This window comes from Dioscorea cayenensis, chromosome 1, assembly GCF_009730915.1.
Source record: "Dioscorea cayenensis subsp. rotundata cultivar TDr96_F1 chromosome 1, TDr96_F1_v2_PseudoChromosome.rev07_lg8_w22 25.fasta, whole genome shotgun sequence".
Lineage (NCBI taxonomy): Eukaryota > Viridiplantae > Streptophyta > Magnoliopsida > Dioscoreales > Dioscoreaceae > Dioscorea > Dioscorea cayenensis.
The window spans coordinates 8,193,168-8,216,313 of record NC_052471.1 but is presented as its reverse complement, the minus strand read 5'-3'; the positions used below and the strand labels follow the sequence as shown (position 1 = coordinate 8,216,313).

Sequence of the window (23,146 nt, the reverse complement as noted above, 5' to 3'; positions counted from 1 at the left end):
ATCTATCGAACTCAAATGACGACAAAACCTCTAGTATGAGCCCACGGATGGCTGGCTCTCTAGTCGTCAATAACTGACTCCGCCCCCTTACTCAAACAAGGTCCTCGACCTCTCCAGCAAATTCATCCCCCTGCTGTAAGTCTCGGAGTATGCTACTGTCCATATACCGAGTCTGTTCAAACCGAAGTCTCGACAGACGCACAAAACGAGACTGATGCTCAGGAATGGTGAAACTCATGCCCTCGGACTGGAGGATGACTCCCGCGGCCATTTCTCTGCTTGCTTCTTTGACCTAGGTGCCATATCCAGCAAATTTTCAAAGGAAATCAATCAAACAAGCTGGATAAATGATGCTGCAAAAATCGACACGGTCGTGGGGAATTTCCGCAAGCCCGTGTGGATTCACAGGGTATGAAGAACCGCACGGCAGTGCCTCAAAAATCCAACAAAACACTTCTAAACCCTTCTAACTTCATTCTAAGTATGATCATACACTCTAATTGCAAAAATGAAGCATTCTTAGCAAGTTCATTGATTAGAATCAAGAATTGGCAAAGAAAATCAAAGATAGGGGCTTACCGACGAGTTGAGACGAGGAGAATAGGAATAGGCCGGAAAACCAAGTAAAAATCCTCCAAAATCGGCAGTACAAGGTCGAACACAAATGCTAGAGTATTTTGAAGAGAGTGGAGAGGATGTAGATGAAGAGAAACAAGTCTTCTTCAAAAGGAACTCGCACCCCTTGGAGTTTTGTATATCCGCATAGGCATGCAGAAATTCGACATGCCCGTGTGTCTCCACAGTGGACAGCTACTAGGGCAGAAGCACTCCCCTGTATACTCTCGGGATAGCTCTTGTTGTCTCTGAAAACACTCACACAGGCGTGTGGAAATTACCTAGGCCCGTGCGTCCGACCCACAGGGGAACCCGCACACCCCTGAGAGAAAATCACTAAGTGTTTCGCACACCCGTGAGGAAATTCCGCACGGCCGTGGATAATCACATGCCCAATTCACAGGGGCATTCGCACGCCCCTGTGCGCTCTCGGGATGGAGAAGGGATCGTCTACCAAAATCCGCATGAGCGTGCAGAAAATACCTACGCCTATGTGCTCTCGGGAAAAATTCCCAGGTTTCTGCAAAACAACGCACGCCCATGCGGTAATTTTGCACAGCCGTGCAATAATTGCAAGGTCGTTCACAAGGGCGAGTCTACTCAATACAACCTTCTCTGGATGACTTGAAAAACTCTACTGGCTCTGTAGAAATTTTTTGAACATGTTTACAGATTCAGAGCCTGCTCTTTTATGCAACAATTACCAGCAAAATACAATAGAAACAAACTCAAGCGAATAAATCTTCACCAAATCCACATGAAAACACACGATAACACAGAAATCCGCCAAAATGAAAACATCACAAGCATCTAAACATGAAGACACCAACACTTAACAAGTTATTCATCCAAAACTAAACTATGATAGGAAAAAACAGTAAACACTTGGGTTGCCTCCCAAGAAGCGCTTGTTTAACGTCACTAAGCTTGACGTATCTGGTCTTACCTCATGGGGGTTTATAGATGAAAATTGCCCTCTTACCCATGGCTTGAAAGCATGATGAGCAAAGTCTCTTGAGAGTAGAGGGTGAATTGTCGGGCTTGGGACTACCTAGAAATGGTTCATCGATCGGTTCGCACACACCTCCAACAGTCTTAGAGTGTTTCCGGTGGTGTCTCCTTGCCAAATCATCTTTCGGAGCATGTTCTTCACGATCCCCGGGTTAGACGGTACATCTTCAGTCAAACCAAGCATCATTACTTCTTCAATTTCCTCCTCTTGGTCGAACAAACCCTCATACGAGTCCGGATTGAACATTCCTGCATGTATTCATCAACAATCTCACCAATAGTGTCTAGAAAATACAAAGTATCATCAAAATCAAGAGAATGCCGCATGGCTTCAGCAAGGCGGTATGTGAGCTTGTCATCTCTGACTCTCAAAGTTAGCTCCCTGCGCATCCATATCAGTGAATGCTTTGGAAGTCCGCAAGAACTGTCTCCTAAGTATCAAGGGTACATCCGCATCGTCATCGATGTCTAGCACTACAAAGTCAACCAGAAAAATGTACTTATCCACCTTGATAAGCACGTCTTCAATAATGCCCCTCAGATGTCGCACCGTTCGGTCTGCCAATTGCAAAGTCATCCGAGTGGTCCTAGGCTCACCCAAGCCTAGCTTTTGAAAGAAAGTGTATGGCATGACGTTGATGCTAGCCCCTGAGTCCGCCAATGCCATTTCTTCACCTAGATTGCCAATATTACACGGAATGATGAAGCTTCCCGGGTCTTTCTTCTTGTTTGGCATGTTCTTTTGCAACACTACCGAGCAAGATGCATCTAAAATCACTGAAGCACTCTCCTCCAACTTCCTCTTTTTAGTCAACAAGTCTTTCAAGAATTTCGCATACTTAGGCATTTGAGCTAATGCCTCAACAAAAGGAATATTGATGTGGAGTTGCTTGAATAAACTCAAGAACTTCTTGTATTGTTCATCCCCTTGGTCATTCTTTAATCTAGAGGGATAAGGGATTCTCCGCTTGAAAGGTGGGGTTGCCACCTCCTTCTCTTTGCTTGTTCCCTCGTCGACCTCTATAACCTCGGGTGCGTGTTCTTTTGGCTTCTTACCCGGAAGCCTACCTTCAACCTCACAGCCACTTCTCAAAGTGATCGCCTTCACATGCTTTCTAGGGTTGGTCTCGGTATTGCTCGGCAAGCTTCCATGTGGCCTTTCCGAGAGAGACTTCGCAATTTGCCCCACTTGATTTTCAAGGTTATGAAAAGAGGCGGTGTGATTGCGAAGTGTAGACTCAACTGATTCAAACCTTGCATTTGAAGATTGCACAAATCTAGTCAAGGCCTTCTCCAAATCATTCATTCAGGTTTCCAAACCTGAAACTCTGTTTTCTACATTCGGGGCTTGTTGTTGGAAAGCCGGTTGCCCCATGGCCTTTTGTGGACCTTGGTTTCTCCACGAGAAATTAGGATGATTCTTCCAACCAGGATTATGGGTATTTCTGTATGGGTTTTCTTGAGTCCTCATGCCATTACCTACAAAATCGACGTTCTCAACCGAAGATGCATCACCAATAGAGATCGGGCAATCGGAGGGAGCATGTCCTCCACCACACCCGGTGCAAGTACTCACAGCCGCCACTTTGTTTGAAGTTAGAAGATCTATCTTCTTACTCAAATTTTCCACTTGCACCGCCAATGAAGTTATTGCATCTATCTCATGAAGACCGGCCACATTTTTTTTCTCCCTAGCATTCCATTGGTAGCTGTTTAAACCCATTTCTTTAATAAGTTGACGGGCCACATCGGGGGTCTTGCCACCTAAGGTACCTCCTGCTGCGGCATCCAAGAGTTTTCTTGTTCTCGGATTCAACCTGTTGTAAAAAGTCTAAACAATCATCCACTCCGGGAATCCGTGTTATGGGCACTTTCTCAGGAGCTCCTTGAACCTTTCCCATGTCTCGAATAGAGACTCTAATTCCGACTGTACAAAGGATGAGATCTCATTCCTAAGCTTTGCAGATTTTTCAAGAGGGAAATAACGGGCTAGAAAATCTTCTACCATCTCCTCCTATGTAGTAATCGAGGCTCTAGGTAATGAGTGTAGCCACTGCTTTTCTCTCCCTTTTAGGGAAAATGGGAAAGCTCTCAACTTGATGGCATCATCTGTCACCCCGTTTATCTTGAGCATATCACACACCTCGAGAAGGTTCTCTATGTGACTGTTTGGATCCTCATCGGCCAAACCATTGAACTGTGCGGATTGCTGCAACATGTAGATGAATGCCGCCTTTAGCTCGACATTCTGAGCTGTAATTGGGGGTCGCACAATACTCGATTGTGTGCCAAAAACTGAGGGTCTAGCATAATGAGAGAGTGCCCTCTGTTACTCTTATTCTTCTGCCATATTATCTAATCCTTCAACTTCCAAATCATCTAGATTAGATTGTTCTTCCACAGGTCCTTTCCTTTTTCTTCTAAGTGTTCTTTCAAGCTCGGGATCTCCTTCAATCAATATTGAGGGATTCCCTCGTGTTATCAACTTGAAGCTACACAAAGGAAAAAAAACAAATCAGAACGATGATAGAAAAAAAAATGTGAAATAGAATGGATAAAGGAATAGCTAAGGAAACAAAAGTGCAAAGTATCCAAAAACTTGCCAGGGCTCCCCGCAAGTGCACGGAGTTGTCGAAGTAATAAATCCTAGGTGAGTGGGGTATCGTATCCATAGGGAAAACGGAATAAAAATACATAATTTGCTTCTTAACTATATGAAAGATGAATAGTGATATGTGTGACAAGATTCAATTCTCAAAAGTTAAACAACCTGAAAGAGAGCAAACGTAAAGGAAAAGGTAAGGCAATCAATAAAGATGCAGTACCCGGGTATTGATCTGCCTAGGAAAATCGTTTCAATTGCAAGAACTCTCTATTATGCTTCCTAACTAATGCAATGGTGAGTCATGGACATTTTTTGATGCATGGCCCCGAATCTAGGGTTAACCAAGCTTAATCCTCTACATGTCCCGGTGGAGAGGTTGAACAACTTCTCAACCTCGCACTCAAAAGAAGGATTACATTAAGCTCTAGGGATTCCAAGTGATAAATCTCTTCCTAATTATAGACCTAACCCTTATTCCAGAATCTATCACACCTGAGGGGAAAGGGGACACTCTTGTACCTCTCGACTCACCCTCTCAACCCTCTCCAATCAAGCTTTGTCTTACTCTCGTGGTGTGTCACTCACTCACAAGGGTTACCACGTGAACTCTCAACCCTAGTGTTACTCTAATAGAGTATTCAAACAATAAAACATTCAAGATTGGTACTCACAATAACATCAATTAATTGAAAGCATAATAAAAAGATTCAATAAAACTAAAACATCCTAGCGTTCACAAATACCCATGTACCCACTAGGTGTTTTGTTCTCCATGGAGCACAATACAAATGATAATGAAATCAAATGTAAAAGAAAACAATCCATAGGAAAACCCCCTCGATAGTGGTGGCGATGGTCTTGTGGAGAGTCCTCTACTCGTCGCAAGATCCCCTTGTCTGGTATAAGATACGCCTTACTGAATCAATCCGACGGAGGCTCCTCTACCATAGAACCTCTCCAAATCCCTAGCCAATACCTCTCAAAACCCTAGCTGCAGCCTTCTCTCATGTTGGGGAAAAGATGGAGAAAAGAATGTTGAAATCCGGGCTGAAATCAGCCTTAAATAGGGTTGGAATCGGGATTCCACACGCTCCTGTGGATATTCCACACGGGCCTGTGGAATTAACGCAAGGGCATGCGGAATTTCCACATGTCCGTGTGGCTCCTTTGTGTTGCTCTTTCTTCGGCCGGCTGTGAACAGTATGTGCTACAGTGATTACTGAAGTGCTTGCTGCAGTACAATGGTACAGTGCCCCCGAAATATTCCCGAATCCATGCTTTTATTGAGGTAATGTAAACGGGCACACATTTACGCCATAGATAGTCTTGGTTCTTCAATAAAATGGTCACGTTGGTGGAGATCTTGCTAAATATGCACAAGTGATTGATTACCCGCAAGTGTACAGGGTCGCCAAGTAATACCTTGAGCAAAAGCCCAAGGATCATATTCCACGGGGTTAAGGAGCTCCTATTACTCCTCCATCACTCACTTTCTAACCTTACAATTCAAGCATGGTATACTAATCTAATACAAGCAAGATTGTAAATAAAACACAAGTGTAACAACTCCAAGTCAAGCAAGAAAATCACAAGAGCAATGATGATAAGAATAGGCCTAGGGATGAGGATTCCCAAGAGGGGTCATCAAGATATAAGGATGCATGAAAATACATGGCACGGGTGATTTATACCGACGGACCTCGATAATAGTTCAACCCCAATTTCTCGGTGGCTAAACCCTAATCCCGTACAAATGATGACAAGGATCTCTCCTTAGTCATATTTCTACGATTGCATTAAGTGAATGGAGATCACGCAACAAGGACACACTTAACCTAAGTTTATCCTCATGGTTCGGAGGGGCTATCTACACCCAATTTCTCGGCATGTTGGTCAACAAATACCCCTATTAGCTCATTAACGATCTAGTACACGCGAGTAGTTCACGTCTACATGTACAACTCCAACAAGAACTAAGGATTTCTCCACATAATAGTTCTAGGCATGTAACATAATGAGCCAAATCATAAAATACACCAATGCATATCAAATATAAATGTAGCATCCAAAATACAAGATGAACCCCCCAAGGTTCACCTACATCCGACGGCCTTGGGGGTCTAGTGTGCCATCATACAAATAAGTATCTCAAACACAACAAAAGCAAGATGTAAATGCATAAATGACACTCCCTAGTCCAAATGATGAAGAGGAGAGAGAATACCGGCCGAATGATGCTTCTTCTAGCCCTAGAGATGCCGAATGCTTCTCCTCCTTTCATGATGAGGCTTCCCCTTTAAGTTCAAGCTCTTGATCTTCCCAAGCTTCAAGCCAAATTCTCCCAAAGAATGGTGTCTTCGTTTCTCTCCTTCCTCCAAGTGATGGCTGCCAAAAACCCTTCAAAAGTCTGCCCTAGAGTCTCCAAGAAGTCCAGCCAAAAAGTCCCCAATCTTTCTCCAAAAATTCCCTCTATATACCACTCATCATACCCCTTGATGGCCTCCATCCCGAGTGCTATACCACTCCCCTATGGCCTCCATCCCGAGTGTTATACCACCTCGCTATGGAGCTCAACATTGAAACTTTTGGGGTGAGGCAAACTCCATCAAGTAAATATCTTCTATTATAGCTACAGTGATCATCCCCGGGCTCTATATCGAGCAAAGATTGAGGCCGTATGCCATGATCTAAATCCTGACTTGAAACTCTCCAGGTGCTACAGTGACAACTACAGTAGTCTTGCTACATTGTCGATGCTACAGTACTCCCAGTTATAGTACTTTGCTATAGTGAATACCCCTACAGTACCGCGCCCTGGTTTTCTTCTCTTTTTTACCCGAATCATATCCTCGTGTCATCCATGGTGTTCCTCTGCCCTGCAAAGCAAATAACACACAATTAAGCACAAAACGGGCATCAATTCTAATGGAAATACATGCTAGAGGTAACAAATACATACACTCAAATATGTACATTTAGACACTTATCAACAAGCCGGAATACTAGGATGTAACTGCCTTCGTGCCCCTCCGAATCATTACCTAAGCTCGAATACAAGGAGGTTGGCACACATTCTAGCATTCTAAACCCGACTCATGTCTCCGTGTTCGAGCCTTCTCACGATCTCCTCCAAATAATGTGTAAAACGATCTACAATGGCCTCACAAATAATCGGCCTCACAACCCAACCTACATAAAAGTACATAAATACACACGTATTAGCGCTAAAACCTGACAAAAGTAATGCTCATCATAAGGAAAGAACGCTTCGCCTTCTTATCGCACAAGCACTTATCAAACTCCCCCACACTTAAGCTTTTGCTTGTTCTCAAGCAAAAGTTAAAACATTGTATGCATAGATGAAGGGACTATTGGAAGTGCTTGGCCTTGAGTTCACCAAAGCATACAAAGAAAGCATTCTAACAGTAAAGGAAATTTCACCACTAAAAATGAAAGAATCAATGCTCTCGCTAAAAACTTGAATTAAAAAGGACAACAAACCCGAAATTGTTTAAGTGTGTGAACTCACTTAAGTCAACCCAAGGTATACTCCTCAAAGTTCTAGGTATAAGGGACTTATTTATCTACAAAGTGTACCAAACATTTCAAAAAGGGTAGTAGCTTCACACATCCTCTAAGGTAGCACTTTTCCAAAGCGGCCGCTAAGGTGGCTTTCACACTTTCGAGGTGGTAGCTCTTTCTACCGTGGTGGTAGCATTCACACATCCCATGAGATAGCTCTTTCTCTCAATACGGCATAGCTAGTATCCGACTCATGAGAGTAGCTTCATACATCATGGGTGGTAGCTCTTTCCACCCAACAAGCACAATCAAACGATAAAAACACTTTGTTCTTTCTTTCTTTTCCATTTTCCATTTTTTTTTTTAGAAAAGCAACATAAGAAACAAAACTAAAATTTGTCCCTTTAACCTTAGACTTGAGTTTCCAAAAGGGTTTAAAGAGTGAGAAGTGCACAAAATGTTATTCTGGCAAAAATTTCTAAAAATTCAAGCAAGAACTAAAGCATGAGAACATTCAATGTTAAAAATTCTCCTATACTCGAGAATACAATCATTGCAACTAAGGTGAACCGCCATTGGCTACGTGAGCATGTATAACAATCAAGACTAATATAAAAAAAATATGTGCACTATGAAACTCCTCCCCACACTTAAGTTATACATTGTCCCGAATGTACACATGCAAGCTCACTCAAAATGTATATCAATCAAGAATAAATGTGGGAGAAACAATCAAAACAATTCTCCCCTGGCTGCTAGTGTTGCATTTCATGGAGCTAATTCATTGGGAGTGGTGTTCCAATGGGTTGTGAAGCATACACGACCAAATGGCGAAGCACTTTGGCCGTGTCTATGACAAGTTCTCAATTGCCATGATGACAAGACCATCTGTACGCATACACGAGGGGGTTCAATAAAGCTCAATAAAACAAAAACAACTCGAGTAAATAAAAGATAGAGAAATAAATACAACTCGAGACAACAAAACAAAAATAAACTCAGAAAGAAAGTCCTTTATGGTTATACAAGTCCAAAATCAAATGCAAAAAGTAATAAAAATGAAAGAAAATAAATCAAGTGTCAGTGGCGCGCTTTGGTTCCTCTGCTGCTGGATAGTCGAACGACGCTGGTGGATCTAGTGAGGGTGATGCAGAAGGTGCCTGAGAGGTGCGGTGTCGTAGTGCAAATGGTGAGGCAACATCTATCTAGAGGATATGTTCTAGAACAGCGAAACGCGCTATAAGCTCTGTGAATTGTGTGGCCTGCGTCGCGCGAACCTCTGCTATCTCTGCTCATGTCTTACCAATCTCGGTCCGTACCACCCCACAACACTCTCGAGTCTCTCAAAATGATCATGGGCTTGAGATGGTGAAAACATGTGTACTAGGGGTGGGTCCTTTGCCGTAGGAGGTGCGTCAGTCTCCATCGGTGTCGGCTGAGGCTTGGGAGCAGGCTTGGAAGCCCCGGCATCATCTCCCTCAACCTCACCTATCTCTGGGGCAGGAATAATCAGAGCATATACTCCTAACTGAACTCTCTGTACCATTCCCATCAACCTCAGTGTCTCCATGCCTAGGGGAGCAGGTATAGTCACCTTCTCGGCCCCTCTGATCATGTCAAGTAAACCTATACCGATGACTAGTCTCGTGATATAGGGGCCCGAGAAAATCACTCCAAGTTTGGCATTTTGCCCCTGATGTCGATTATACTTTGCCAGGATATGCCCTAAATGTATCGGTGTGCGCCAGACCATAGAGTACAAATATAAAAGCTCCTGTCAGCTAAGCACACTAGTATTGTCACCTCCCCCCCTCATACTACCCCTGTCCACACAATACGGTGTACGAACGCTGTGGGGTCAAACTCATAGGATAATCTGTGGGTAGCTGCTTATACTCCTCTGTCTTTGTATTAGCCGCATCATATAACTCCATCAAGAGAGCAAACTGAGTCACGCTCAAGCTATGATGATGTCCGAGGGCTCTGAGCGAATGGCACGCTGCTCGAAAGCTGGAGTACGAGCGATCGAACTCGAACGAGGCTAGGACCTCGAGTGTCAGTGCGGGGATGGCAGGATTTCTGATCGATAGAAAATGGTCCCAACTGCAAACCACAAGCATGTCCTTGATCTCATCTGCCATACCCTCTGCCGACTAAATCTCCCTGCGTCTGCTCATGTCGGGAAATTTGGTCTGACCAAATCTGAGACTAATCAGCCTCTCAAATCCGCCTGATGCTCGGGAATGGTAAAACTCATGCTCTCGGGCTCAGGAGATGGCTCATGAGACCATTTATCAGCTTGCTTCTTTGATCGAGGTGCCATAACCTACAAAATTTGAAAGAAACTCGATCAAACAAATTAATTGAGTAATCTGTCAGAAATCCGACGCCCATTCGGAACCACGGGGACATGAACAAACGCATCGACCATGCCACAAAAAAATCCACGATACACTTTTTAAATTCTTTTCTAACTTCATTCTAAACATGTATAATTATTCTAATTGCAGAAACAAAACATGATTGACCTGTTTCATCGATTAAAACCAAGAATTCATGAAGAAAAACAAAGATAAGGGTTTACCGATGAGTTGAGATGAAAAACTTTGAATTGGCTGGAAAACCAAGTAAAAATCCCTCCAAATTGGTAATACGAAGTTGGAAGAGAGTGTGAGTGTGCTTGCAGACGAATGGGAAGTGTGAAAATGAGAAGAATCGATGATCCTTTTAAAAAGGACTCGCGCCTCTTGGCATTTCAGCACATCCGCACAGCGTGTTGAAATTACCCATGCCCGTGCACCTCCACAGCAGAGAGCCACAGGGGCAGACACACAACCCTATGCGCTCTCGGGATAAAACTCATTGTCTCTGAATGCTACCACACGGTCGTGCAAAAAATATCCACGCCTGCGGCGCCCTGACACCATGGGGCAACCGCACGCCTTTGGCTTCTCCGTCCAGTGAGAAGAATCGCCAAGTGTTTCGCATGCCAGTGCGAATTTCCGTGACCGCCGTGGACATTCACGAGCCTAACTCACGAGGCGGCTCGCCTCGTGTCTTCTCGGGATGGACAGAGCTCATCTATAGAGATTCCCACGGGCGTGTAAAAAATTCCCACGCCCGTGCGTTTTTCATAGGTTCGCCCACAGGGGCGAGTCCACGCCCCTGTGTGCTCTCAGGATAATTTGCCAAGTCTTTGAAGGAAAACACACACCCGGGCGGAAGTTACCCACGGGCGTGCAAAAATCTCAAGGTCGCTCACAGGGGCGAGTCCACGCCCCTGTGCCTTCTCTGCATGAGCTTGCAATACGACTCTACGGGCGTGCGGAAATTCCACACGCCCGTGTGTTACCTCTGGATGACATAGAAAACTTTACAGGTTCTGCAGAAATTTCTTGAACATATTTACACATTTAGAGCTGCTCTTTTATGCAAAATACACCAGCGGAAAACATTAAAAACAAGCTCAAGCGACTTAAACTTCGCCAAATCCTCATGAATACACACAATGACATCAAAATCCATAATATAATACATAGCAGAAGCATCTATAAAATCAAAACACCAACACTGAATAAGTTATTCATGCAAAAACTAAACTATAAACTAAGAAAAACAGTAAACACTTGGGTTGCCTCCCATGAAGCGCTTGTTTTACGTCACTAAGCTTGACGTACCTCATCCTAACCTCACGGGAGCTCATAGATAAATGTTGCCCTCTTACCCATGGCTTGAAAGCATGACGAGCAAAGTCTCTTGAAGGTAGAGGGAGAGTTATCGGGCTTGGGACCGCCTATCAATGGTTCATCCAATTGTTCGGTTTACGCGCATCTCTAACAGCCTTGGAGCGTTTCCGGTGACATCTCCTCACCCTCTTCATCTTCCGAAGCACCTTTTTCAGGATCCCCATAGTAGACGGTACTTCTTTCATCGAGCCAAGTATCATTATTTCTTCATTTTCCTCCTATTGGTCGAACAAACCCTCGTACGGATCTGGATTGAACATTTCCTGCATATATTCATCAACAATCTCATCAGTAGCGTCTAGAAAATACAAAGTATCATTAAAATCAAGAGAATGCCGCATGGCTTCAACAAGGCGGTATGTGAGCTTATCATCTCCAACTCTCAAAGTTAGCTCCCCGCCATCCATGTTAATTAATGCCTTGGAAGTCCGCAAGAAAGCCCTCCTAAGTACCAAGGGTACATCCGCATCCTCGTCGACGTCTAGTACCACAAAATCTACAGGAAATATGTAATTGTCCACCTTGACAAGCACATTTTTGATGATACCCCTCGGATGTCTCACCTTTCAGTCCGCTAATTGCAAAGTCATCCGAGTGGGCCTAGGCTCGCCCAAGCCTAGCTTCTAAAAGAATGTGTATGGCATGATGTTAATACTGGCCCCTAAGTCCGCGAATGCCATTTCTTCACTTAAATTGTCAATGTTGTAGGGAATGATGAAGCTTCCAGGGTCTTTCCTCATGTTCGGCATGCTATTTTGCAAAACTGGCGAGCAAGAAGCATCTATGATCACTGAAGCACTCTCCTCTAACTTCCTCTTGTTATTCAACAAATCTTTCAAGAATTTTGCATACTTAGGCATTTGAGATAATGCCTCAACAAAAGGAATGTTGATGTGGAGTTGCTTGAACAAACTCAGGAACTTCTTGTATTGTTCATCCGCTTGGTCATTCTTTAACCTAGAGGGATAGGGGATTCTTGGCTTGAAAGGTGGGGCTGCCACCTCCTTCTCTTTGTTTGTTCCCTCTTTAACCTCTATGACCTCGGGTGCGTGTTCATTGGGCTTCTCACTTGGAAACCTACCTTCAACCTCATGACCACTTCTCAAAGTGATCGCCTTCACATGCTCTCTAGGATTGGTCTCGGTATTGCTTGGCAAGCTTCCTTTTGGTCTCTCCGATAGAGACATCGCAATTTGCTCCGCTTAATTCTGAAGGTTGTGCAAAGAGGCGGTGTGGTTGTGAAGTGTAGCCTCAACTAATTGAAAACCTTATATCCGATGATTGCACAAATCTAGTCAAGGCCTTCTCCAAATCGGTCATTCAGGTCTCCAAACTGGAAACTCAGTTCTCCATGTTTGGGGCTTGTTGTTGTTGGAAACCCGGTGGCCCCATGGCCTTTTGTGGAACTTGGTTACTCCACGAGAAATTGGGATGATTCTTCCAACCCGGATTGTAGATGTTGCTATATGGATTCCCTTGATTCCTCATCGCATTACCCACAAAATCAACATTTGTTTTTGACTAGCTTTGGAAGTGAGATGGAGGTGCATTTGGGGAATTTACCACAGGGGTCGTGCAGTTTTCATGCCCCTTGAATACACATGGGCCAGTGGAATTTCCGTACGCCTGTGTGGATTCTTGTAGTATTGCGTTATGAATGAATCTGATTGATTTCCTTCTAATACATATAGATATGGCCCCCAAGATTGAAGAAGGCACTGGTAAACGTCCCTAGAGAGCCTACTCCCAGGTGGAAAGCATGGAATTCACACTTCTCGAGCATCGAGCTCGATTTGAGTGACTAGCGTAGCTTAAGTTTGGTAAAACACGAATCCCTAGATGTAAACTCACTTAGGGAGATGCAACTGCATAAATGACATGGTCGATGAGGTCGAGGGAGCTACTATCGATGGGTAGTTGGCGTAAGCTGTTGGTTATTCGTGACTCTGCTATCCGCCTACTGATATTAGAGGTGCTCTCCTCATTCGAGTTTAACCATTCTTATGCTCATTTCGATAGCGTTGGCTCCATTCAGTTCAGAGCTTTTGGGAAGCATCATATTATGATCGTCACGCAGTTCTCCGTTAGGCTTGGTTTATCTAATGAGGAGTACACTGAGACAGAGGAGTATGAGGATCTCCCAACTATCATGATGGGAGGCTTATCCCCCCAGGAGGAGTATAAAGTACTATGTGGTAAGGGGAAATATGAACCAAGAGTGTCTAAGGCCTCATGCCTTTCTCGACCTAGTTACAGATATCTCCACTGACATATTGAGTAGGTCAGTAGACCGGTCGAGGCGATAGCACGGGAGTCCTAAACATGCAGGATCTTCTATATTTTTACTCCATGGTACGGAACGAGCCGGTTCATTTGGGACACATTTTAGCGGAGTATCTGAAGCATCAAGGACTGTATCCCAGGCTGGGTGTCATTTTCTTATGCCCATACATTACTAGACTTATCTTGGGGATGGGTCTACGAGACACAATAAGAGGGGCCGAGAAGATGATAATACCAGCACACCTCGGGTTAGACACGATGAGATTAATAGGTATGGTCCGCAGGGTTAAGACGAGGGTTTATGCTTTGATTCTACCAGCCCCAGAGATAGTTGAGGATGAGGATGTTGATGCCGAGACTTCTTAGCCTGCTCCTGAGCCTCAGCCTTCATTGATAGAGATCGAGGCACTTTCGGTGGTAGAGGACCCACCCCCAGTATACATGTTTTCACAATCTCGAGCCCATGATCACTTTGAGAGGCTCGAGAGTGCTGTGGGGGTGCTACAGACAGAGATCGCTGAGGTTCTAGGAGAGGTTGCGAAGGTCTGGGATGTGAAGGCCGTAAAGTATACAGATTTCCTAGCACGTTTCGACACTTTACAATAGATTTTAGAGCGAGACATCGCCTAGTCATTTGTCTTACAGCCGAGGACTCCTCAATCCCCTCCAACATCACCATCACCACCTCCACCAACACCCTTCGATCTAGCACCTGCAACAGCAGAGGAGCCTGAGCGTGGCACCGACACTTGATTTATTTTCTTTTGTCCTATTACTTCTACACTTTTATTAGGACTTGTATACTATGAAAGGACTTTCCTTCTGACTTTATTTTCATTTTGTGTTCTTGAGTTGTATTCACTGTCTTATCATTTATATAGTTGAGTTGTTATTGTTTTATTGAGCTTTACTGAACCCACTCCTGTATGCGGAACAAAAGTACCTTGCGTATAGGGTTCACAACTACCCGAGTACCCACTAGGGACTTTAGCTCTACTTGGAGCTAATTACAATCAATGAAATCAAATGTAAAAGTAAAGAATCCATAGAAAACCCCCTCGATAGTCATGGTGATGGTCTTATTGAGAGTCCTCTACTCGTCCAAGGGTTCCTTTGTCCAACCTAGGATACACCTCGCTGGATCGGTGCTGACGAAAGCTCTTCCACTAACTTTCCTCCAAACAGAGCGCGATGTTGGAGCCGTAGAACCTCTCCCAATCCCTAGCCAATACCTCTCAAAACCCTAGCCACCGCCCTCTCTCAAGTTGGGTAAAAGATTTAGAAAATAATCCTCAAATCGGGGCTGAAATCGTCCTTAAATAGGGCTGGAATCGGGAATCCACACGCCCATATGGGTGCCCATGTGGAATTTCTACACGCCCGTGCGCAATTTCCACAAGCCCATGTGGATTCTCTGTTTTCATCCTTCTTCGGCCGGCTGTAACAACGCCCCTTCCGTTTGTCCCCCAAGTGCATGGGTTTGTCGAAGTAATAAAATCCCAGATGAGTGGGGTATCGTATCCAGAGAGAGTAATGAATAAAAACACTTTAATTGTTTCTTAACAAAGTGAAAGATGAATAGTGATATGTGTGACAAGATGTGAAATAACAAAAGTAAAAAAACAAGAAAGAGAGCACAAGTAAAGGAGAAGGTAAGGCAATCGATATAAATGGGGTACCTGGATAATTTTTTTTCCTAGGACAATCATTTCAAGTGCAAGAACCCTCTATTATACTTTCTAACTAATGCAATAATGAGTCATGGAGATCCTTAAATACATGGTCCCAAATCTAAGGTCAACCATGCCTAACTCTATACATGTCCCAGAGGAGAAATTGAATAACCTCTCAACCTCGCACTCGTATAGAATTGCAATGAGATCCGAGGATTCCAAGTGATAAATCCTCTTCCTAGATGTAGACCTAACCCTTTGGTACGGTGGAAGGTCCCTAGCCACAATTAAGCCCCTAGGTGCTAAAAATCACTTCAACACTTCACTCCGTTGTTCCCGCAACTAAGCCCAAGCGGAAGGTCATCCTTTAGCCCATTCACTCTACTATGACAACAAAGAACTTGAGGAAATGGAGGTAGAATAAATCACACTTGAGGAGAAAGGTGATACTCCGCTACCTCTCGACTCATCCTCTCAGCCATCTCCAATCAATCTTTGTCTAACTCTTGTGGTGTGTCACTCACTCACAAGGGTTACCAACAAGAACTCTCAACCCTAGTGTCACTCTAAGGAAGTATTCATACAATCAAGCATTCAAGATTGGAACTCAAATAAAACATCAATTAATTGAAAGCATAATAAAGAGGTTCAATGAAACGAATACATCCTAGGGTTCACAACTACCCAAGTACCCACTAGGGAGTTTAGCTCTCCATGGAGCTAATTACAATCAATGAAATCAAATGTAAAAGCAAAGAATCTATAGAAAACCCCCTCGATAGCCATGGCGATGGTCTTGTGGAGAGTCTTCTACTCGTCCAGGGTCCCTTTGTCCGACCTAGGATACACCTCGCCTGATCGGTGCCGACAAAAGCTCTCCCATTAACCTTCTTCCAAATAGAGCGTAATGTCGGAGCTTTAGAATCTCTCCAAATCCTAGCTAATACATCTCAAAACCCTAGCCGAAGCCCTCTCTCAAGTTAGGGAAAAGATGGAGAAAAGAATACTGAAATCGGGGCTAAAATCGGCTTTTGAAGGGCTTGAATCGGGAATCCACACGCCCCTGTGGGCGTCCCAGTGGATTTTTCACAATCCTCTATTTTCATCCTTCTTCGGCCGCTTGTGAACAGTACTTGCTACAGTGTTTTGCTACAGCGTTTGCTACACTGCCCCGCTATAGTACGGGCCCGAAACACTCCCGAATCCATGCTTTCATCGAGGTAACTTAAACGGGTATGATAAACACCTAAATGTACTTATTTTATATGTATTAAACTTGTATTATTTGTGTATATTTTAATGAATTGATACCCGTTTAAATCTAAATTATTTATTTTGGTGTTGTAGATCCTAAAAGAGCCGAACGAAGCTCAAAAATGCAAATTGGACAAATTCGACATCAAAAACGGCATTTTTGGGGTTTCGGCACTGTAGCAGTATGTAGTGGAGTCACTATTCATGCTGCGGGGCATTCGGCTGTGAGCTTCATGGGGTCCAACCGCCCACATGAGTGTCTGTGAGGTTTGCTGGAAATTCACAACTCTCACTACTGTAGTAGAAACACTATAGCTGAGTACTGTAGCACCAACACTTTTTCTGGGCAAAATGGCTGTGAGTTTCATGGGCTCCATGCGCCCACATGGAGCCTGTATGGACCTGACGGTAAATATATTGGACTGAATTTCTAGGGCAAAGAGGGACGTTTTTGGAGAAAGATTTTTGGGGAGTTCTTGGAGCCGAGTTCCACCAGTTCAGAGGAGGCAAGATCACTCGTTTTTGGATAAGGGAATCAAAGGAATTAGCTTCATTTTGCTAGATTGATAAGTGCTTGTGCGATATGAATGCGAAGCATTATTTCCTTATGTTGAGCATTACTTTCCTCGGGTTTTTACACTAATATGTGTGTTTTTTTATGTTACTTTCGTGCATGTAGGGTTTGTGAAACCAATTATGAAGGAAAGAAGCCAATGTGGATCACAATGCACCGATTTTTGGATGAAATCTTGCTAAAGTTTCAAACGCGAAGATATAAGTCGGGTGCGAGATGTTAGAGTGTGTGGCAACCTTCCCGTATTTGAGTTTACACAACCATTTGGAGGGGTACAAGGGCAGTCACACTCAAGCATTCCGACATATGCACATAGAACAAGATCTCCATCATCTTATCCGTCATTGAAGAAGCAAGCGATCCACGGCATAAGCGTGTGCCCGTTTATGTTACCTCGATGAAAAAGTGGATTAGGGAGTATTTTTGGCAAATCACTTGTAGATTATCGTTCACAGCCCGGCCAAAAAATCGCGAAGCAGAGAATCCCACACCGTGCATGGGAAGTATCCACGCCGTGTGGAAAGTCTGCACGTGAGCGTGTTCCGTACACGCCCGTAGAGTCGCTCGATTTCAGCCATTTAAAGGCGATTTCAGCCCCGATTTCAGCATTCTTTTTCTCCACCTTTCCCCAACTTGAGAGGGCTTCGACTAGGGTTTTGAGAGGCATTGGCCAAGGTTTTTGGAGAGGTTCTATGGCCTCGACATCGTCATTCCTTAGGAAGAAGGTTGGTAGGGGAGCTTCCGTTGAGGCGTATCCTATACCCTGGGGACGAGGAATCCTTGGACTGACAGTAGAGGACTCTCTACAAGACCATCGACCACGCACCATCGAGGGGTTTCTTTTATGGATTTATTGCTTTTACATTCTATTTCTTTTGATTGTATTTAGCTCCATGAGAGCTAAACCCCTAGTGGGCTACTTGGGTGATTGTGAACCCTAGATGTATTCGTTTCATTGAACTTATTTATTATGCTTTCAATAAATTGATGTTTATTGTGAGTTCCAACCTTGAATGCTTGATTGTATGAACATTTTTCCCAGAGTGACACTAGGAATGAGAGTTCTTGTTGGTAACCTTGTGAGTGAGTGACACACCACTAGCGTTAGACAAAGCTAGGTTGGAGAGGGTTGAGAGGGTGAGTCTCAGAGGTGCAGGGAGGCGTCCCTTTCCCTCCGATGTGATAGATTCTACCTCTGTTCCTCGAGTTCTTTGCGGCCATAATGGAGTGAATGGTCTAAGGGATGAACCTCCAGCTGGGGGACTAGTTGCGGCGTGCAAATGGAGTGAAGCGTTGAGAGGATCTTAGTATCTAGGGCTTAATTGTGGCTAGGGACCTTCCACGGACCAAAGGGGTAGGTCTATATTTAGGAAAGAGATTTATCACTTGAAACTCCTAGAGCTCATTGCAACTCTATGCGAGTACGCGAGTGTTGAGATTGTTCGATTTCTCCTCCGGGACATGTATGAGAGTTAGGCATAGTTGACCTTAGATTTGGGACTATGTATGTAGGATTTCCACAACTCACCATTGCATTGATTAGGAAGCATAATAGAGAGTTCTTACACTTGAAGAGATCATCCTAGGTGAAGCATTATCCGAGTAACCCATTCTTTATCGATTGCCTTACCATCTTCTTACTTTTGCTCTTTCACTTGTTGTTTTTATTGTTGAGAATTGAATCAATTTCACACTTATCACTATTGATATTCCACATAGCTAAGAATCAAATTTAGTATTTTTCACTCCCTACTCACGTGGATTCGACCCGCTCACCGGGATTATTACTCGACAAGCCCGTGCACTTGCGGGATATAAGTAAGGGGATCTTGTCAAGTTTTTGGCGCCGTTTCCGGGGAGTTAGGCGTTTAGAGATACTTTGCACTTTGTTTTCTTAGCTATTTACCCTTCATTCTATTTCACATCTCTTCTCTATCACCGTTCTTATTTGTTTTATTTATTTTCACACTTTCTTATTCTTCCATCATTCTCATTTCTTTTCTTTTGTCATGTTTTACTTTTTCTTGCAAGGATTTTAAATGATGATTGACCCGTCGTTGCTCTATATTTGCAGGTCGAAGCTATTAGTAAAAAAGTTGATTGAATTGTTACTTCACGACAACAAAACATTCCATGTTACAGCGATATCATCTAGCGAAGGGGCTACCCAAAGCGTATTATGGGATAATGGTGAACAACATTGGGAGGCACCTCAAGGAGGAATGTCAAAGCGGGTGAGATACTCGGAGAGGATGCATTTGAGTTACAAAAGAGTATTAGATAACTTTATTGAAGCATCCGATGTCTGCGTCCAAAATATGAAGACCACACGAAGATGTCATTAAGCCTCCTATAAAAACATTGAGCATCAACTAGGAGGGATACTTGACACACTCTCCAGGGAACAACAATTATTTGAGCAAGCAAGTCAAGTTTCTTATAGAGAAGATGTGGTAGTGAATGACAATGAAGAAGTGGGGGCGAGAACGAGTATGATGTTGTCGAGATTGAGAGGATACAAGAAGAACCGTTCACTCAATATGATGATTGTTTGAGTGGACCCAGGTATGTTTCATGAGCAAGAAATGATGCAAGGAGAGTTAGCGAACATATTGTTTTTCAAGTTGAAATTGAAGAAGAAGCAACTACTAAAGTAATGGAACACACATCTCTCTTTGGGATTGATCAATTCATAAATTGCAGAAAGAGATTTTTGGGTTTGGAAGAAGATGTGGGTAGGAGATTGAAGCCATCCAATGACCCACTGATGCTAGCTTGGACAATTCCCAACCCAAATTGTTTCCTTGGGCGCCAAAAGGTAAGATGGTTGGACTCTCCAACAAATATTCCACCCCAGGCAAGTAGATTTTTGATTAAAGGAGTAGCTATGCAATATCTAGTTAGGAGGAACACACTCTTTTCAAACCCCCATAAGGTAAGGAAGAGGGTACATCAAGCTAAGTGACGTAAAACAAAGCACTTCTTGGGAGGCTACCCAAGGAATTCTTGCTTTTTCTAGTTTTTAGTTTAGTGTTGCATGAATAAGAGCTTGAGTGTTGGTGTTTTGATTCTTATATGCCATTGTTATGCTTTTCTTGTGGACCGTTGGTGTTGTCTTGTGCTTTCATGTGTTTTGGTGAAGTTTTGGTCGTTTGAGCTATTTCTCATGTTTTTCACGGTAAAACTTACATATTAGGGGTGAGGCTACGAGGTGTGTAAACATGTTAAAAATTTTTCTGCGAGCACGCAAAATTTTTCCTAGCATCGGAGAAAACACAGGCGTGTGGAGTTTCCATGCGCCGGGTGGATGCACTCGAGCTCATCGAGAAGGTTCGAGGGCGTGCGGCTACCCACAGCCGAGCGACCATGCGACCGGCAGTGGACTGCGCGCACTTGGTGGGTGACCTTGTGAACCACACACGGGCGTGGGTATTTTTGGCACTCCGTGCGAGATCTCTGGGAGGATCTCCATCCACGAGGAGACACAGGCGTGCGTTTGCCCATCGTGAGTTGGGCACTGTGAATGTCCACGCCCGGTGTGGAACTTTTGCAGGCGTGGGTCTTAAGATTTTCTCGATTGCATGGAGGTCCACAGTGATGCGACGCACGTGGGTGAGACCTGCAGGTGTCGGTAATTTCCACTGCGCTTGGTGTGGATTTTTCGAATATGCTAGAACAACATGTTTTTCTTTAAAATCTTTTTCGGGTTTCTTCATCTTTTCACTCTCATACGTTTTGAGAACATATCCTTGCTCTCTTGACCTCTCACCGTCATTTTAGAGGGTTGTTAATTGAGTTTTCAGACGTTTTCTAGTCTTTTCATTCTCATTTTGTCGGTAAGCTTCTCTTTCTCTTTTCTTTGCCAATCTTTTATTTATTTTACGACTACGGTGTCATCTTCACCAGCAACGGAAACAGATGTACTAGTTATTGACACCTACACTTAAGGCGTCTTTACCTTCTTTGTTCTTATTTTTCGCATTTTATTTTTACGCATTTTATTTTTGGATTTGTATACTCGTGAAAAGGATTTTCCCTCACGAGTTTAGTTTCATTTTGTTGTCTCGACTTGTATTCATTGCTCTATCTTTTGTATACTCGAGGTTGTTTTTGTTTTATTGAGCTTCATTTGAACCCCTCGTGTATGCGTGCGAGATGGTCTTGTCATCATGGGAGTTGAGACTTTGTCATAGAGCACTGACCAAGTTGTTTCGACACTTGCCCGTGTAAAGCTTCACAACTGTCGAAACAATACTGACCCAAGTACTTAGCTCCATCAAAGCGCCACACTAGGAGTCAGGGAGTATTGTTTTGATTGCTTCCCCCACATATATTCTTCATTGATATACATTATGAGTGGGCTTGCATGTGTACATTATGGACAATGTACAACTTAAGTGCTGGGGAGTTTCATAGTGCACACATCTTTTTTTATTGTTCTTGATTGTTATATGCTCACATAGCCAATGGCTATTCACCTTAGTTGTAATGATTGTGATTCTTAAGTCTAGGGAGAATTGTTAACATTGAATGGTTTTATGCTCTAGTTCTTGCTTGAATTTTTTTAGGAATTTTTGCCCGATTTACACTTAGTGCACTACTCATTTTTTAAAAATCTTTTTGGAAACTCAAGTTCAATGTTAAAAGGGACTAGTTATAGTTGTTTCTTGTGTTAAATTCAAAAAGAAAATGAAAAGAAAGAACAAAATAGTTTTATTGTTTAGTTATGCTATTGGGTGGAAAGAGCTACCACCTATGAAGTATGAAGCTACTCTCATAAGTTGGATACTAGTTATGCCCTAATGAGAGAAAGAGCTATCTCATGGGATGAGTGAAAGCTACCACCCGGTGAAAGAGCTACCACCTCGAGAGTGTGAAAGCCACCTTAGCGACCCGCTTGGGAAAGGGCTACCTTAGAGGATGTGTGAAGCTACTACCGTTTTTTTGAAATGTTCGTTGTTTTTCTTGTTGTAGATAAATAAATCCCTTATACTTATAGCTTTGAGGAGTATACTTTGGGTTGACTTGAGTGAGTTCACACACTTACCGATTTCGGGTTTTGTTGTCCTTTTTATGCAAGTTTTTTTAGCTAGAGCATTGATTTTTCAGTATTTAGTGTTGAAATTTCCCTTTCTTGTAGAATGCTCTCTTTGTATGCTTTGGTGAACCTAAGGCCAAGTACTTCCAATATTTCCTTCATCCATGCGCATAACATTTTAATTTTTGCTTGAGGACAAGAAAAGCTTAAGTGTGGGGGAGTTTGATAAGTGCTTGGCCTTAGGTTCACCATAGATCTTCATCAATCTCTTCTTTGGGAGCTTGTAGACGACAAGGGAAGCCGCCCCGATTGCGGCGTCCGTGGAAGCTTTCCACCTAACTTGGCTTGTCATCTCACTTCTATTGTTTGAGGGAGTTTTCTTATGGCAATTGTAGTTGTTTTCATGGACCTATTGTTTGAATTTGTTTGCATGGACGAGTAGACCCCAAGGCCACTGGATGTCGATGAACCTTGGGGTGAACTTGTGTATTTGGATGATCTAATTTGTCTATTGCAATTGTTGTATATTTGTGATTCATTCTTGGTGCATTTGATGTGTTGCTTACATGAGAACTCTGTAAACTAACTCCTAGGTTATACTCGGTAGCGTGACCATCACCGTTGTACTAGACACACCAAGTCTAGAAGGGATTCATGTACAAATACGCAGTGACCATCAAGTATTTTGTACCCCTCCAACATTAGGGCTTGACCAAGTTGTGTTCCGGCTCTAATTAGAGAATTCCCCCTTTGTTAATGCAATTGTATGAGGATTTGATTGAAAGAAATTCCATATCAATACTTATACTAGATTAGGGGTCAATT

General features: G+C 43.3%; 1 non-coding gene across 1 annotated transcript; it reads left to right on the top strand.

Moving 5' to 3' along the window:
* Positions 1-3,479: 3,479 nt before the first annotated feature.
* On the top strand, positions 3,480-3,586 carry LOC120266645. Its single transcript, XR_005538218.1, has one exon. It is a non-coding gene; the product is annotated as a small nucleolar RNA R71 (small nucleolar RNA).
* Positions 3,587-23,146: the final 19,560 nt, after the last annotated feature.